Here is an 11,885-nt window from a genome sequence, read left to right on the forward strand (position 1 = left end):
GACCTTGGCTGGTATGTCACATTCTCCAGCAACTCTACTACTGGTCCCTGTCACTGAGTCCTGAGCACATCAGGTTATACATTGGACTTGGGCAGAAACCTGAAGGATGAGAGAATTCATCTTTTGTCTCTATTATAGGTTTCTGGGGGCTTTGAGGCTGGGATAAAGGAGGAGTGGGGAAACTGAGGCCTGAAAGAAGGCACATGCCGAGGTCCACATGGACATTTGGACCCAGGTCTGAGGCTCACTTCTGCCATTGCCCTTGCCTCTTTCTTCAAGCCAGTGGATTTCAGAATGTAAGCAGTGTGTCATTCCATGGGTCTTGTATGTAGTGGACATAGTGGATGGTAGACAGCATTTAAAAAATGAAGTAGGATGGATAGTCTCAGAGTCTTTCATACCTGGTGAAGGGAAGACTTGGGTCCCGAAACAGCAGTGCATGTGTATGTGTGTTTGCACATTCACAGTGCCACTTGCTCCGGCTTGTGATGTGAAAACTATTAAAGTGTGTGGTGCACATGCCCTGTGTGGAGGGTCGGTGATTCACAGCTCCGGCAACTGCTGCCTTCTGGGGACCTGGACTCAGATGGCCAGATGTTCTCACTCTTCAAGGCAAGTTCCCAAAGTACATTTAGATGTAAAATCTCCCAGTTTTAAGAAGTGATTAAATAAAACTTTTTAACCACAGGTATGAGCCAACCTCAAAGCCTGTGGCCTTAAGCCTGCCATGGAAGGCCCACAGCTCATGCCCTTTTATCCATCCCTGCTCCTTACTGGCCCTGGCCCCAAGGACACGTGGCAGAAGCCAGGACTTCTTTCTCATTGGCCCAGCTGCCTCTGTTCCTTCTGTTTCTCTGGTGTTTAGGAAAACCAGAGCTAGCAAATCTGTCAGACATGGTCACTTAATGGGCAGAGATCAGTAGGGAATGGACTTTCATTTAAGAGGCGGGTTGGGGACACCAGCAAGAGATGATGGGTAGCACTTGGCTGGCTGGCAGAGGCCCCATCAGGCCTACAACAGACTTCCTGGGTCCTGGGTCCTTCCCCTAGGTCTTCAGGTACTTCTGGTGAGACCTTGGGTAAGTGACATCACCTCCCTGGGTTTCATCTGCCTCAGCAGATCCCTACATTTCTTCCCTCACAGGGCTGCCATACCAAAAGAATCAGGACACATAAAGCTTCCAGCTTAGTGCCCGCTCACCCAGGGCTCTCAGAAAACAATTTTCCTTCTGATCTCATATCTTACAAAGTTCAGTGCTTCTAGAATTCTAGCCTTGCAAGGAGTTTGGCAAGGTATAGTTTGGGAAACTAATCCTTATGAGACCATCACTTCAATTGCCAGACACAAGATTGGGGTCCCCATAACCATCCTTACTTTGAAATGCCAGACTCCCATGTCCTCAGGATGCATCAGTCTTCTGTAATGAGGTTAGTAGCAGTCAGCACAGAGTGTTGCCAACCAGAGAGTCTTTGATGTCCAGCATTTTTATTGGAGCTCAGTAATATACTGTCAGTGTGGCTGACCTTTACTGTACTTTCTGGAGGTCTGAACTAATATGACATGTTCCAAAGGCCCCCATCATGGTGAGCGGGAGCTCACACTTGTGATCACATGTCAGCCTGCATATCTTCCACCCTTAGTTGACCAGGGTTTCAATTGCCAGTTCTAGTTTTCTATCTAGCTATTATCCCAAGGAAGATCTACCCATTATTGGACCCTGTGGGCTGTAAAGGATGTTCCTTTAGTCTGAAGAAATGTGAGTTGGCAGTCCAAATTGGCACACTATCTCCTGTGCCGGTAACTCTTGACAATATTGTGGGCATTTCCACTAACCACTGGGCTAGGCATACAAAACTCAGTCCAGACTCATTCGCAGTGTCCTGGGGCTTTCATAATTAGGCCATTCACCAGCAGTGGGCAGGAACTTTCCCCTGGGGAATCTGCTCATGGCCATCTGTAGTTTTTGTCTCTTAATTGACAAGACACTTGTTGACATTTTGTGCTTCAGAGCAGGCAAGAAGAGTATGTCTAGCTTCAACCAGTTACTGCATTGCTACTGCCTCCAAATTTCCACTTGTTTCATGGACCAGGGTGGCCACCTGCTTGTTAATTCCAATCACTTTCTGATCCTAGAAGGGAGTTCTTTTGATGGGCATCAACATGTCCTATTTTAATGCACCCCTCAAATCCCCCTAGTGATTTCCATAGAGCTGGGTCCACATAGGCATCCCTTTAGTAGACCAGGTTTTCATTGCCCTTCTTCCAGACCACACCATTAGCCATCACCCATGAGTCAATGAAAAACCAAACATGGGGCAAATAGCATGCAAGTCAGCCTACTCTGCCAACTTGTTTTTACTTTCTTCCATCAGAGGTAGCATTCCAACAGGATGCTGTCCATATACCTTGAAACTACCATTCATAAACCAAACAGCTCTTTTTTGATCAAGAGCTTTCATAGGGTATCACCCAAATGACTATAGGATCTTGCAGCTCCTCAGGTAGAACCTCAGATGATTCCAAAGTCAGCCATAGGGGAGAAATCTTTTTGTTTGTGATTATGCCAAGTACCTTATAGCATTCCCCTGGTAGCATCTTCCTGCAAAAACTTTTTTCATTTTATTACAGAACTCTTCTGGACACTGCCCTCCCCATTAGGGTATTTCCTTAACATCACCCAAGACATGGGTATTTCAGATTATTTTACAGCTTTCAGTCAGAAGAGCAGTCCCAGTCAAGGTCCATGTCTAACGTGTAATTGTCTCTCAAATGGAAAATTTCTGGACCCAAATCCTAGTGGTCACTCCTGGGTGGCACTCATAGGCTTTGTCATAAGCCCCAGTTTGCAGGAGGACTTCAGGCCTTCTTTTGATCAGTTTCATGAGTAAGAGCTAGCAGTGTTCCCAGATATGGAATATGTGTCCTCCAAAACTCAAATAAACTGACTAGTTGCTAGTTTTCTAACATGTTTTGTCCACCAGTATCCAATATTGCCTGAAGGATAAATTTACATGTCTTCTGTTTTGCAGGTAAGCAGGGGAAGCGTTCCCTAGTCAGACATGGTGTCTGTCCTCATAATAGATTCAAGTCAAGGCGGTGCAACCGCTTCACAGAGTCTGTTCAAGCATTCTAGTGTTCATCTAAGTGTTCACCTTAATCCCATCAGCTATTAGAGTTCTGTATCCTCCCAAACTAACTGTAGCCACACTAGGAGATTACCAGTAGGTTTTAGAATCACAATGCATTGAGATCCCATTAAGCAAGTCCCAGGGGTGACACATGGGCCAGAGAGCATGTTCACCCACTTACCAAAGCACCAAAGCAGGTCTGGCTACTGATGCCTCTGAATGCAACAAAGATGAACACTGAACCTAAGTACGTCACTGGACACTTGGAAGCAAGGCGACAACTTTGTCTCCCTTCCACCTTGGGGTAGATGGCCTGTTCACCAAGAAGCACTATCTGGGGACTTGCAGAGTGTCTGACTCCCCAGCACAGCATAGGGTTTGGTCAGGGTCCTGCTCCACAGTGAAGGAGCTGAGAAACTGGCTCAGGACCCTGGGACCCACTGGTACTTCACACACCTGCACCATGTGACCCAGAGGCAACCAGCCTCATAGGGTGTGGAAATGGCCTAAAGGTGGATGGAACAAGGGCTTGAGTGAAACACTACAAAACAATGGGGTGCCACCCTGTTTAATGCAGCACAGTAAACCTGACACCTCATATGGAACTATTCCTAAGGAAGGATAAGCTGTCTGGAATCCAAGGAATGGAAATAGGAATGGCCCTGCTTGTCGTCACTTTAGTGGCCACTGAGTGGCCATCGATTCTCACTTCCAAACATGTGCCAAGCTGAGGGGCATGTGATGCTGTTGGTCTGTGTGCAGGTGGGGGTGTCTGAGCACCACACAGGCACAAAGGCTTGCTTCATCTAAGTCACTGAGCCACACAAACCAGGGCCCCATCTGGCAAGCCAACGTCCACATGCTCCATTGCTTGCAAGGATGGCATAATATTTAGAAGAGTTTTGAGACAACATGTAAACATTGAGAATTTTCACATAAATTTTTAAGTTTTGAGGTTTTCTGGAAACCCCAGGCTTTCTCTTTTTTTTCCCCAAAGTAAAGTTGTTTTCTTAAAATATTTGGTTTCTGCAAAATAGACCCAGATCACTGCAAAGCCCTTTTCTTACAGGAAAAGCTGTCCTGTGATGGGCTGGGAAGCTGAAGGTGAGCAACCTGGCACTGGAGGTGTGTGAGCTGGGCCTAGGAGGTGCGGACGTGGGGTGGGGCCTTTGAAGTTCTGTCTTGTCCAGATTCCATGATTTCGTGAGACAGGCATTCTCCCCTTCCTGTTGCTCTACAAACCAGTAGGATGGAGGGTGCTCCTAACATTTTAGATGAGTTAGGATACATCTTCAGGGCAATGGTGCCCCCTTGTGGCTTTCAGCCCTAGTTCAGCAGCTCTGCCCACTACCAACAGGGAAGGATAGATTTGGACAGGTGGACCACAGGGGAAAGATGTTTCTTGTAGCAAGGAGGGCCATGGTACTTCATGGGATGCACTAGAGGCCGTGCCCATGGCCCAGTGTGGTTGGAGGGAAGGGTATACTGGGAGCAGGAGCAGGAGTTCTGAGGGAAGCCAGATGGGAAGAGCACTGGATGCTGAGTGAGGAGTGGTCCTTGAGGGATGAGGCCTAGGTGGTGCCCTGACTTTGGCAGAGTGGCCAGCCATCCCTTGAACAGCAAGCGTGTCCCTGCCCCCAAGGCTATATTCTTCCTGGGGTTGGCTCTGCCCTACTTGTGGGCCCAAGAATTCCCACCCACAAGAATCTTCTTAGCAAATGGACTTACTGACCTGGGCTGGCCTCCTCTGCCATGGATGGGACCACCATTAATGGCCAAGTGCTTTAGTGGCGGGACTGTGGGCAAAGGGACCACCCAGAGAACAGAGATGACTCAGTTCCACCAGCAGCCTCTGTGCCTGGGGGCTCTGCATCACTAAGATATCATTTCATCCTACTAACACTTGGGACGGAGGCATCTCTTCCTCTCTACAGAGGTGGAAATTGAGGCTTAGAGAAAGCATGTGACTTGCATAACATCGCAGATTTGAGTCTAGGTTTTCTTGACTGCAAAAGTTCATTGCTCAAGAAAATGAGCAGACAAGGGACAAACTGGGAGAAAAATGTTTGTGAAAGACATAGCTGAAAAAACACAGTTGTCCAAAAAATACAAAAACTTCTAAAAGTCAACAATCAGTAAATAAATAACCTGGTTTAAAAATGGGCCAACAACCTTGGCATCTCATCAAAGATCTACAGATGGTAAATAAGGACATGAAAAGATGCTCCACATCATAAGTCATCAGGGACATACAAATTAAAACAAGGAGATACCTCTATACACCTATTAGAATGGCCAAAATCTCAAACACTGACAACCTCATATGCTGGTGAGGATATGGAGCAACAGGAACTCTCATTCATTGTTGGTGGGACTACAACATGGTATAGCCACTTTGGAGGACAGTTTGGGAGTTTCTTACAAAACTAAACATACTTTTACCTTACAGTCTTGCAATCACACTCCTTGGTATTTACCCATATGAGTAGAAAACTTACATCCACACAAAAACCACACAGATGTTTATAGCGGCATTATTCATAATTGCCAAAACTTGGAAGCAACCAGGATGACCTTCAGTAAGTGAATGGATAGTCTGGTACATGCAGAAAATGAGATTTTATTCAGTGCTAAAAAGAAATGAGCTACCAAGCCATGAAAAAACATGGAAAAACTTAAACTCATTACTAAGTGAAAGAAGCCAATCCGAAAAGGCTACATACTGTTCGATTCCAACTGTATGACATTCTGGAAAAGGCAAAACTGAAAACAATAAACAGATTAGTGGTTGCCAGGAGTTGGGGGGAGGGAAGGATGAATAGGTGGAGCATAGAGGAATTTTAGAGCAGTGAAACTGTAAACTATAAATATGGACACATGTCATTATGCATTTTTTAATACTCACCTAATGTACACCAAGAGTGAGCCCTCATGTAAACTATGGACTTTAGGTGATGATGGTGTGTCAATGTAGGTTCATCGATGGTAACAAATGTGCCACTCTGGTGGAGGATATTGATGCTAGGGGACACTGTGCACGTGTGGAGGGAAGAGGTATAGGAGAACTCTACTTGCCATGCAATATGGCTGTGAACCTAAAACTACTCTGAAAGATAGTCTATTAAGAAAAATAGCTCATCGAATTGTCTTACCCAGCCTCTGGACACTCACAGTCTGGTGGGAGTTGGACAGTCGCTGCAATGGTGTGAGGAAGGTGCAGGCGGCTGTGGACACTTTGAGGGGCTGTTACCTTGGCACCAGAGAAGTCTTCCTGGAGGATGTGTTGCCTCCTGTGGGCTTTGAAAGTCCAGGGAGAGTTACCCAAGTAGAGAAGCAGGGTGGGCATTCTAGGTTGAGAAACCAGCATGCACAAGGCCACTGAGTTGTGAGGTGTTGAAAGCAGTGGAAGTTCCGAGGTGCAGAGTAGGGGTGCATGTACAAAATCGAGTTGCAGGAGGTGGGCAAGAAGACTGGGTGCTGTCCCTAGAGCTTTGTGGAGCCGACCCAGGGTCGAAGTGAAGTCTGGGTTTGCAGAGGCTCCTCTAAGCCATGAATGTATTCTGCGACACTTGACTGTAGCTCACAGAACTGCAGGTTGCTGCGTAGGTGCAGATGGGGGAGTGGTGTGTGCAGGGCAGAGCTAGGGCTGGGTCCTAGAGCTGCTCCCAGGACCTGAAAAGAAATCAGGGGATTATGAGTATAGATGTGCAAAAATGACATCTTTTGTTTGTCACTAACTCCTAATAGAAACATAGCATTTCCTTTAATTATGCAGGCAACAAACCACAGTAGCATTAACTGTGTTCACATCACATTTCACATATCTCAAAATATTGCTTATGCTCATCAGTATATCCCCTCCCTCCTTTAATTCCCACCCCCACTTCCACCCCTAACCTATGGATGTTGCCGTTTCCCCTTAAGAACTGGATCTCTGAAGGCGGGGCAACTCCTCCCAGGTGCACTCGGGGCCAGGCGCAGCCGGAGCCAGTGCACCTGGGGTATGGTCCGTGATTCCACCTGGGCCGTGAAACCAGGACCTTCTGTGTGTAAAGCAGATGTGCTATGAAGCTACCCTCATCAGTACTTTTAAATCACCATGAGTGTTAGAGCTGCTGCTAGACCACATTATTCATTGTGTTAAGAAAGAAGGCCACATAGTGCCATATTAGACTTTTTAGGATTTTTGATAATTATATAATTTCAATGTAATTGGCATTTAAAAACGTACAGGTTCCTCTAGACTGCCAAAGGCACCTCTGGCACATGCACACGTACACAAATATGTGCATAGGTCCACACAAATGCACACGTGCACACACAAATGCATGTACATGCAAACATGCATGCAAATGCACCCCAAACCACATGCACACAAACATGCACATGCATGTACACACGGTGGTTGAGAAACCCTCTCAAGAGGAAAAATGACACTAACAAGTGTCCAGTATGAGGCAGCAGACCATATAATTTGTCTAGATCTGCACACTTGAGTGAGAAGTGAAGCACTGTAGATAGTCTGAGACAGTGGGTGTAAACGGACTCTCCCGAGCACATTACGACAAGTGCTACCCTATGGGGCCTACAGTGTATCAGTGGTCCTTTCTTTTGTTTCTGTGGCCGAGTGAACCTGAGTGGGAGTGCATCTGAGATGGGGGTAGGTGGCTACTGTTCTGGATATGTGTGTGTGTGTATGTTTGTGTGTAGGGGCGTTCTGATCTCTAATGCCTGGGTTCTGGCAGTCACCTGAGCTATAACCCCATGTTCAGACTGGCCCTCAGAGATCTTGCCTGGATATTCCTAGGGCTAGCAAGTGGTCTGGGAGTGGGGTCTGCCTTGCCTCCTCTGAGAGAGATGGGCTACATGTGTAGTCTTTTTGATTTACCAAACTCATTCTTCTTTCCATGATCATATTCATTTTACAAATGCAGAAACGGAGGCCCAGATAGGTTGAATATTTTGCCCAGGCCACACAGTAGTCTAGCCAGGGATAATGAAGGGCAGGATACCTGGTTTTTCTGAGTGTCCTGGCTTGCCATGTCCGGAGGTGAGAGGAAGGTGTCTGAGGCTGAACTAGCAGAGGAGGCAGCTTTAGTCCCTTCTCCTGTGTAAATCTCACTGTGACTCCCCATCTCCTCAGCATCAAGTTCAGATTCCACAGATGGGCATCACTCCTTGTCCATTCCCTGCACTCCAGCCACCCCATCCACTAGCCCTTTCTAGCTCCCTTCAAGCATCTTCACACCTCCATGCCTCTGCTCATTCTGTTCCCTGTGCTTGGAGTGCCTGGCAAACTCCTATTCATCTTGCAATGCTCCACTCTGATCATTGCACACAGACTTGGCATATCCCTGCTCTGTACCCCCACTGCCTCACACATCCCTGTGGGGTAGCCCTTTTCAGAATTTACTCACATACTCATTATCTGTGCTTCCCTAGCACTTAGCACCAAGTACAGCATTAAGTCAGCACTAATAAATGTTCGTAGAATGAATAAACAAACATGTTTGTGTACTCCCCCCATCTGCCCATGAGCTGCTTGAGAGTAAGGCTAGGTCCTTTCCAGCCATTCAGGTGATCAGAGTTTGTCCAACTCTGCAGGCTGGAACCAGAGCTGAAGGAAGGAATGTGGCTGGGTGGTAGTGATGGCAGCAGCTGGGGTGGGGGTGGGGTCCCAGGCTAGGGCCTATCTGTGACCTTTCTGCACCTCTATACCTGAAGTACCTGCTCCAGGTTCCTCTCTGTATGCTCCTTGGTGTGTAGGAGGTTTTGCTATTGCTTCCACACAGGCCCCCGAGGGTCCCCAGTGCAGCTCAGTGCTCTGTGGCTCTCTCACTCCAGCCCTAAAAGGTCAGTGCTGGGGTAGGCCTTGTCCTCCTCTCAGTCCATTTATCAGGTTGGAAGCTCAAGGTTGGTCCAGCCTGGAGGGGCCAAGGTTTATGTACTTGTCCTCCCCACCCCAGCTACTCTGACCCTGTGAAACACACCAGGAAGGGTGGAGACAGGAAGGGGACAGAGGGCCTCTGTGCCTGCCCCAGGGTGTTGTCAGATGTGTCAGGATTTATGCCTTGATGCTTCCACCCCTAGTACTGGTCACTAGGCCAACACCCTTGGGCTGATGTTGAGCCCGCCCTGCAGGGAGCCTAGCAAGGCCAGAGGACCAGGTGGAGCTGGCCAGGAGGTGGGCAGGAGGAGTAGAGGCAGTCTAAGACACCAGTGTCCATCAGATTGGTCCCAGAGTGAACACAAGTCACCTTGTCATTCTGTAGGATGGGAACTACCTGGGGAAGCCCACCCACCACCTGTCCACTGATGGGGCTCCAGGTGAGGCCAGCCTAGTCTAGCTGAGAAACATTGGCTAGGACATCTACTTCCCTGGTCCTCAGTTTCTTCAACGATGAATGGGCATAGTCTTATTAGCTACCCCTTAGCCCCCCTCCCCCAGACAGTGTGTATTCATTGGGCATCAGTTAACGTGTGCACCTGCAGGGGGCACAGGCTGTTTGTGTCTGTCTGGCAGGCCCTCCCCTGCTTGTTGTACTAGCCACACCCATCCAGTTTTCTTTTGGGGAGTGCCCCTCCCCCATCCACATGGTCTTAGCTGGACTGTCCACTGCACACCTTCCTGCCCATTCCTCCAGGAACAGGGATTGAAGAAGGAGCCTTCTCAGTGGGATCCTTTGGAGCAGCTTAGATGGGCAAAAAGTAAGAGGAGAAATGGCTGTAGGGGTCCTGCTGGCTACAGACTGAGTTCCAAGGGTCACGATAAGAGGTGGGGGATGGGGGTGTCTGAGCCTGAGTTGGATCAGGGGATGCACGCAATGGTGCCATGGTCACCCAGTTGCTCAATTAGAAGCCTGGAGTACCCAGACTCCTCTCTCTCATCCCCCATATCTAAGCCATTAGTGAGTCCTGCCTTCTGGACCGTCAGAACATCTAGAACCCGGCCTCTTCCCTGGCTTCTACTCCTTCCTAGCCCCCATATTCAACTATAGGCAAGTTCTGCATAATCAACTATCAGGACATGTCAGAACCCAACTATCTCCTCTGCCTCTATTCCCAGCAGCCTAGCTCTAGCCGCTACCATCTTGCCTGGATCATTCTAATCGCCTCTGTCTCTTCCCTTATCCATACCCCTCCTGTCTTCATAACCCTTTTTCCTCAAGGCTGTCTGAGCAATTATTTTAAATAATTTGCTTGTTCTCAATCCCCTCCATTGTTTCCCATCATACCCAAGATAAATTAAAAATTCCTTTCTGTGATCTCTCAGACCTCCAGTTCTGGCCCCTGCCTGCCTCCCTAACCTCATCTCTTTCACTCCCTTTCCATATCCACTATGGTGTTCCTTACTATTCCTAATCTCACCTAGTATACTGCCACCTCAGGGTCTTTGCACTTGCTGTTTCCTCTGCCTGGAACATTTGATTCCCAGGTATTCATAAGATTCCTTCCCTCCCTTCATTTAGGTCTTTTCTCAAATATCACTTCCTCATAAAGGTTTTCCTTGATCCCACCTGCAGTAAGCCCCACTCCCTCACCACCTATCATCCCTTCTTCTTATCCTTTATATTTTTCTTCAAAGCATGTTCACTGATATTAGTTTATATATTTAGTTGTGTGATTATTGTCAGTCAGACCCTGTGGCACGATGAGTGCTGCGATGGGGGAAATGTGGGGGTCTGCAGAGGAGTCAGAACAAGGTACTACTCCTCTCTAGGCCTCAGTTTCCCCATCTATACCCTAAGGCCTGGGCTCTCCCTCTCCCGTGGCCTGCTAACATGATGGTAATTCCCAGTCGCTTTGTGGGAGAAATGGGGCTGCTGTCGAAGCAGAGGTGCTAGGCTCCAGCAGAGGGAGCATCCACTTCCCTTCTTTAGATTCAGGGAGAGTTATACCATCTGGGGCTCTTGCTGTCCAGGATCTGTTCTTGCCTAAGGCCCCAGTCTGGGCATCCTCCTTACATTGGGGACTAAAGTTTGTCTCCAGTTTGTGAGGCAGATGATGAAAGGGCAGAGTTCACCAGGTGGTGGTGGGGGATCAGGCATATTGGGACCCAGGGCATCTGGACTAGGAATCTGTCTCCAACTCACTGTTTTTAGGCAGGTTCTGTTCCTCCCCGCTCCCGCCCTTCTCTACACCCTTAGCCCTGGCATTTCCATCTGTACACTGTTCTGCTTTAAAAAAAAAAAATCGATGCTGAAGCCATCTCCCTGCTCCTATGCCCACTGGGGCACAATGTGGGCTCCACTGGGTGATGGGCAAACTGAACCACTGTCTATGCCTCTCCAGGGCAGAGCTGCAGCGGGAAGGTCTGTCACCTCGGGGTTGGGGGTGTGGTCACTCTCATCCGTTCTCCTGGCTGCTGCTCTGGCTTGAAGCAGGGGACAGGAAGCCCAGGCCTCTCTAGAAGGGCCAGTCTCCTCTAGGAGGTGGTGAGGGTCAGCCCGCCTGGGAGCTGCTCCCTCAGCTGACTGCCAGACGCCCGCCGACTTCCTCGCGCTCATCGCGCCAGCCCTGAGCCGCTCCCCGCCCCAGCCCTGAGCCGCTCCCCGCCCGGCCTTGGGCGCCTCTTTCTTCCCGCGGCGCGCCCCTGCCAGACTGCCTGGGGCATCCCAGCTCCCGCTCCTGCAGGAAGGGCCAACCCGCGCCCAAGGCCAGAGCCGGCCGCTGAAGGCTGCCGCCAGGGGGCGCTGCGGCGCCGTGGGACGACGCCGGTGCCATATGGGGGAGGGCCTGGCGCTGAGAGTCTACCA

The 11,885-nt window shown here is 48.9% G+C and overlaps 1 long non-coding RNA gene across 1 annotated transcript in view; it reads left to right on the forward strand.

The window, feature by feature from the left end:
• Window positions 1-6: 6 nt before the first annotated feature.
• LOC112484326 overlaps window positions 7-11,885 on the forward strand; it is a 26,797-nt gene continuing 14,918 nt past the window's right edge. Inside the window, exon 1 of the long non-coding RNA XR_003048004.1 lies at window positions 7-4,254. This is a non-coding gene — a long non-coding RNA (uncharacterized LOC112484326). The remainder of the gene's footprint in view (window positions 4,255-11,885) is intronic.

The sequence above is a fragment of the Pteropus alecto genome, unplaced genomic scaffold, assembly GCF_000325575.1.
Source record: "Pteropus alecto unplaced genomic scaffold, ASM32557v1 scaffold75, whole genome shotgun sequence".
Classification (NCBI taxonomy): domain Eukaryota; kingdom Metazoa; phylum Chordata; class Mammalia; order Chiroptera; family Pteropodidae; genus Pteropus; species Pteropus alecto.